A 7,170-nucleotide genomic window follows, 5' to 3' on the forward strand; every position below is an offset into this window, starting at 1 on the left:
GACATCATCAAGTAGCTGCTCCTGCCCGCCCCCTACTTGGGATCGAGCCCTCAACCCAGGCATGTTCCCTGATGGGGAATCGAACTGGCAACCTCTTGGTTCATGGGTTGACACTCAACCACTGAGCCACACCGGCCGGGCTCACACTCTCTTTTTGTTGATTTCTAGTTCATTGTGTGTGTGACATGGCTGTTTAAATTTGCTGTGGTTTTTTTCTTTTATCATCCATTATATAGTCTGTCTTGATGAATCTTCTGTACGGCTGCTTGAAGAAAATGTGTTTCTACTGTTGGCTGGAGTTTCTTTACATGTCTACACAGTCCTGTTGGTTGATGATGTTATTCAGATTTTCTAGATCCTTGCTCACTTTCTCTGTAGTAGTTCAGTAGTTGAAAGGCGGGTATTGAAGTCCTGCAGTGTAATTGTGGAATTGTCTGTTCCTCCTTTAAGTTCTATCAGTTTTTACTTCATGTATTTCAAAGCTTTGTTGTTTGATGCGTACACATTTAGGATCGCTATGTCATCTTGGTCCATTGACCCTTTCATCATTGCGTAATACCCCTTCTTGCCCTGTAAATTTGCTTTGAAGTATACTTTAAATGATATTAATATAGTGTCTGGTGCATTTTTTGGTTAATGTTCGCATGGTTTATATTTTTCCATAATTTCATTTTCAACCTTATCTATATATCATCACATTTAAAGTAAGTTTCTGTGAATAGCATATACTCGGGTCATGCTTTCTTTTTATCCACTTCACTAATTTCTGGTTTTAAATTGATATATTTAGACCATTTAAATTTTTAAATATATATATTTTATTGATTTTTTACAGAGAGGAGGGGAGAGGGATAGAGAGCTAGAAACATTCATGAGAGAGAAACATCGATCAGCTGCCTCCTACACACCTCCTTCTGGGGATGTGCCCGCAACCAAGGTACATGCCCTTGACCGGAATCAAACCTGGGACCCTTCAGTCCGCAGGCCGACCTCTATCCACTGAGCCAAACCAGTTAGGGCTAGACCATTTAAATTTAAAATTATTTTTGATATGTTAGGGCTTAAGTCTGCCATTTTATGATTTTGTTTTTGTTTCCTTCTTGTTGTTCCCTGTTGTTGTGTTGGCTTCCTGTGGTTACTTTAATTTTGAGAATGTGGTTGAGTATATCTCTCTGTATTGTAGTGCTCACCCTAGGTATTGTATTATATGTATGTGACATCACAGCTACAACATCAACATTTGAGCACTTTGATGTGTAGAAACCTTATTTTCATTGGGTCCCTTTACACTCCCTATTCTTTCTTTTTTTCTTCCTATCCCTCTGGCCATAATCTTGGGACCAGAGGGTATATACAAAGTTACCTTACACTCCGCATTCTTTAAAATAATTGTCTTAAGTATTTTTAGACACTGAGCATCATACTTGGTGATTGGTTTGTTCCACCTTTCGAACCGTTTTTACAAACCTCATGAGAAGCAGTCTGTTCACCTTCACTTTTACCCATTCCGTGTTCTTTCTTTTTTCCTGAAATCCCACGGTTTCTCCTGTTAACGTTTCCTTCCTTTTTCACCAACTCCTATCCCTTCTGGGGTAGGTCTTTCTGATAACAAATGGTTTCGTTTTTCTTCATTTAAAAATGTTGCCCTAACCGGTTTGGCTCAGTGGATAGAGCGTCGGCCTGCGGACTCAAGGGTCCCAGGTTCGATTCCGGTCAAGGGCATGTACCTTGGTTGTGGGCACATCCCCAGTAGGGAGTGTGCAGGAGGCAGCTGATCGATGTTTCTCTCTCATCGATGTTTCTGACTATCCCTCTCCCTTCCTCTCTGTAAAAAATCAATAAAAATATACTTTTAAAAAAATGTCGTTATGCACCCTTTATTCTCCAAGGATGTTTTTGTGGGATCTAGGATTTGGGATCGGCACTTTGAGTGCTTTAAAAGCATGTTGTTTCCTGTCTTCCTTGGTCTCAGCTGCGGAATCTGCCGCCATTGGACCCCCTGTTCCCATCTGCAGTGCCCCCTTCCTGTCGAGCTGCTTTCAGAGCGTTTTTGTCTTTGCACATAAAGTCCAGACGTTTGGTTAGGATGTCACCTGGCATGAAATTTGGGAGGGTTTATGCTGTGTGTTTGCTCGGCTTTTTGAATCTGTTGGTGTAGGCCCTTTGCCGAATTTGGGAACTTTCTAGTTATTAATTCTTCACATACTTTCTTCAACCCCACACTCTTTCCTTCCTTTCAGGGACTTCAGTGACAGTAGATCTCTTGTTTTTGCCCCTCAGTCCTTCAGGCTCGCCTCCATATTCCCCCGCCCCCCAATCTATTTTTCCCTGTCACTCAGGCTGATTAATTCCCTTTTATCTATCTTTCAGCTCCCTGGTTTCTTTTCTCTCTCATATCTAATCCATTGAGCTCACCCAGTGAGTTTGCATTTTGAATTTTTCAATCGTTTACTTTTCATTTGGTCCTCTTATACATCTTCTCTCTCTTTGCTCGTCTATAATGCCAGTGAAGGACTCCGAGAACACAGGCCAAACCGCAGTAGTCCAAAGTCAGGTTCCCGGGGGGAATGGAAGGCCTGGAGCCTCCCATGTCGGTGTTCGTCCACGAGTATTTCTTAGGAACAATAGGATAGAGGGGGTCTGCTGAGTGTGCAGAGTTGTGCTCACCAGGAAAGCTTTCTGTGAAACCGCCCCCATCCCCACCCCCCAGCTCTCTAAACCCTGTTCCAGCCTCAGAGGAGAAGGGGTCAGTCCGCTTCCAGGATCGTTCTTCCCTCCCGGGCTGAACACCTGCCACCTCTCCCCAGTTGGTCTAAGACCTCCGCTTTCTTTTATGCCCCCACTGCTTGGTCTTTAACTTTTCCCTCTTTATCCCCTTCCAGCCTCATAATTGACACCCGTGTTCAAGTCCCTTTCTGCCCCACATGCCCATTGAGCTCTGCCAGTCTCCCTTCTCTCTCTCAGACACATTCTGTGTCGCTGTTGTGTCCACTTTTGCCCCCACCCCCTCCCGTCCCTTTCACTCCACTGACAGCTGGGGAGTGGAATGGTCTCTATCGCCCTGGCCGCTGTGGCTCAGTTGCTTGGGTGGCGTCCTGTGCACCAGGTTGGTGGTTTGATTCTGGGTCAAGGGCACATGCCCAGGTCGCGGACTCGATCCCCAGTGCGGGAGGCAGCTGATCGATGTTGCGCTCTCACATAGATACTTCTCTATCTCCCTCTGTCTCTCTCAAAATCAGTAAACTGGTTTTTTTAATGGCCTCTGCCACCTTCACCTGACTTACCCAGGTCTCACTAAGCTCCCTCTGCTCCTTTCCCTCCCCATCCCCCACCCCCGTTATCCGGCCTTTCACGGCTGCCCTCCTCTCTGGCTTGAAGGTCCTCTCCTGGTTTCCTTGAGCTCCTTCCTTTCTCCTTCAGAGGACCCGTGTCTTCCATCTGTTGAACCGTTGTGCTTCCTAGGACCCATCCACGGTCATTGCTTTCTCGCGTGGGATGCGTTCCACGGGGCACTGAGTCCCTCAAGGCATTTTACTCACAATGATCTACACTTCCAACCCGTACCTCCAGGTTCCGTGTTTCTTATGTCTGTTACCTATCGGTCATCCCCACCTTCTCCTCCGAATGCAAACACACTGTGTGCTTATGCATGTGTCATGTAGCCATGGCGATGGATGCCCCATAATAATCGTAAGAGCGAGCAAACACGTGTTATTAGTATGTGTCAGCCACTATTTGGAATGTTTTACACACATCACCGCTTACCCTTTGCAACAAGTCTATGCGGCAGGTAATGTTACCCCCATCTTACAGATGAGAAAACCTAAGGAACAGGAAGGTTAAGGAATTTTCCCCGAGATGCGCAATTGATGAAGAAGCCTGAGAGTCGGGGTGGGGGACAGTGAGGGCGGCTGCAGAGTCCTCGCCCTTCTCACTCTCCTGGGTTTCTTCTCAGGTTCTTCTGGTCACTGTTCATTTTTACTGAAATGGGTGAAGTAACGCTCACTTAGCTGGCACCCGCCTTTTCTCATCTGACAGTACATCTCGGCCATTCTCTCAGGCTGAGCGGGAGAAACCATGCTCACTCTTTAAAGGCTACATAATCTGCTATATCTCTTAGAAAATACAGACAGTGTCCGGGTTTGAGGTGGGGGGAAGGAAGGGAAGGGCTAAGGCATGTGTTTGGTGAAAGACATTGTGTCTGAGGTGCCTGAAGCCATCAGTGAATCCCGTTATCTTCTGTCTTACCCACACCAGACCTCAGCCACTTTTCCCACCATCCCACAACCAGCCACTGTCTCATATTGTTCATTTTACCTTTTCATTTCCTTAGTGAACACCATTACGTGTGTGTGTTAGTGAATGGCCGCACGAGCACTACGTTTTTATTGTAGCATCTGGGTCCCTCACAGAGTGGTTGTATAAAGCAGCCTATGTAGTCGGTATATGGCATGTTGGCTTCGAAGAGAAACTACACAGGCTTTTGGGGCCAGATCGATAAGACTTGACAAGGCACCATGGCTACCCCGGGGGTGATGGTTCACTCTGGAGACTCCGGCGTATGAGCATCCTCAACAGCTGTGACTTATTACAGCAAAAGAATCCAAAGCAAACTCGGCCCAGGGAAAAGGTTCAAGGACAGCAGCCCAGAGGAAACCAGGGACACGCGTTAGGAGTTCTGAGGGCTTCAGTGAAGCTTCATCCATGAGTTATGACCGGATGTGGGGAGTGTCTCCTAGGTGAGCTCGTTAGGAACTCAGCACCCAGGGATTTTATTGGCGCTCTTTGTCTAGAACACAGCCAAGACTCTAGGCGTCCAGAAGACAGCAGCGGCTGGTCACCAGCGTCCACATGGTTGACACAAACAGCAGGCACACCGAGCCATGGTCCTTCCTGGCAGTGATGGGAAATCTCAGGTTGCAAACTCCACCCGACCCGGGCAGACCCTGAAGCTCAGAGGATACCAGTCGAAAGCCTGCAACGTCCCAGCGGCTAGAACAGGAAGTTCGAACACCTAACGAATACTAAACAACAGTTTGCGACAATAAAAAATAAGTCACAGCTTTGAGGCGAAGGCTCATCTACGTGTAAACAATTGTAACAAAAACAATCAGTTAAGTCACCGTGGAAATGCTTACCCTTCCGGATTGAATTGAGTGAGGACAGTATGGAGAACGTGGTGACAAAGGGCCTTGTCTCTCCAAATATATCTACACAGATCTGTCTCCAAGGGATTCGATTTGCAAATACCCGCTCTGGCGGCCATTATTTCTACAAAGATGTGATGGCCAGGTTAAAGCTATGTGTTTCCATTGCACAGATGTTAGCTATTTCTCATTTCCTATTTGTTCCCACTGTTGGAACGTGTAGCCTTTGCTTTAAGAAAGAGAAAATTACAGAATATGGGGTCATGACAATTCCTGTATTATTAAATGTGCATAACGTGAGACTGAAGCGTGTTCATTGCAGGCGTAGGCACGTTTGCAGCGATCTGTGTGTTTCGCTGGGAGGGAGTGGGGGCGGGGAGGTCCTCTATGAAGACACGGGGCCGGGGATCTCGGGGCACCTGATCTCTGGGTGCGCTCCCCTTTGTGTTCACACTCCTCCCGTCTCCGTTGGGAAAGAGCTTTGTGATGTCATCCTGGTGTTTTTCGGGGTAAAGATTTACAATGTTTGCTCACAGGCACGTTACACATCTCACAATCGAATGGTCTCAGCTAAATTGTAAATGAGCAGTGACGAGAGCCTGGACCCTCTAGGCAGACCACCTGGTTGTACTTCCTGGCCTTGTTCCTACCTGCTGGGTAACGTTACGGGAATTTTTGTCCACTCTGTCATTTGGAGATCCATGTATTAAGCATGTCTTTATTTTATTTTATTTTTTTATTGATTTCAGAGGGGAAGGAAGAGAGAGATATAGAAACATCCATGATGAAAGAGAATCATGGATCGGCTGCCTCCTACAAGTCCCCCACTGGGGATTGAGCCCACAACCCAGGCATGTGCCCTTGACCAGAATCGAACCTGGGGCCCTTCAGTTCACCGGCCCACACTCTATCCACTGAGCCAAACTGGCTAGGGCAGCATGTCTTTTCTGATGCTTTGGCACCTGGCACCTTGCTCACACCAGGGAGACTGCTCTTCCCAGGGCTAGATGATTTCTAGCGGGAGCAGAGACTCCTCTGTGAGCCTGCGAGAGAGAAGGGAGAGGCTGTTCCCGGGGCTGGTCAAGGGCCAGTCTTTCCTTGGAACATGCAGCACTTGAGCAGTCGAGGCCTGTTCTGTTAACATGTTCCTGCACGGTCCACCCCCTCCTCCCCGGGCCTGAGCTCTGTTACAACAAAAAACAACCATGTTTGAGCATCTCCACGTAGTGAAGCGTTTCTGTAACAGATGCACCATGGTATTATGAGGAACATGCCTCACATTTGAAAGGGGCATTATGAGGAATGGATAGACTTAAAGAAACAGCCAATTAATCCTATAAAGCCCTTACACCAGTGATGGCGAACCTTTTGAGCTCGGCGCGTCAGCATTTTGAAAAACCCTCACTTAACTCTGGTCCCGTGTCACATATAGAAATTTTTTTATATTGGCAACCATAGTCAAAGACTTATATTTTTGATATTTATTTTATATATTTAAATGCCATTTAACAAAGAAAAATCAACAACAAAAAATGAGTTCACGTGTCACCTGGGGATGTGCCCACAACCAAGGTACATGCCCTTGACCGGAATCAAACCCGGACCCTTCAGTCCACAGGCCGACGCTCTATCCACTGAGCCAAACCAGTTAGGGCCACATGGTTAAATTTTTATGTGGGAGGCTACTTACCAAGTCAGGGAGTCGTTTGTTTTGATAAATAATGCCAAGGATTCTGCAAAGAACCATCCTGGATTTCACCTACCACAGCAGTGTACAGGAAAAGTAGTGTGATGTCAGTAAAATGAATACAGTTATCCCCCCCTTATCCACATGGGATACTTCCAGGACCCCCATTGGATGCCTGAAATCAAGCATAGTACTGAACCCCTTTATGTTTTTCCCTATACATATTTCCTAAATGTAGCGTGGATATGCTGAAACAAAAAGATGAATCCTGTCCTGGGTGAGCTGGCACAGGTGCAGTGTGAGACTTCATCCTGCAACTTACCTTATGAACTATTT

The sequence above is a fragment of the Myotis lucifugus genome, unplaced genomic scaffold (assembly GCF_000147115.1).
Source record: "Myotis lucifugus unplaced genomic scaffold, Myoluc2.0 scaffold_1230, whole genome shotgun sequence".
NCBI classification, from domain to species: Eukaryota; Metazoa; Chordata; class Mammalia; order Chiroptera; family Vespertilionidae; genus Myotis; species Myotis lucifugus.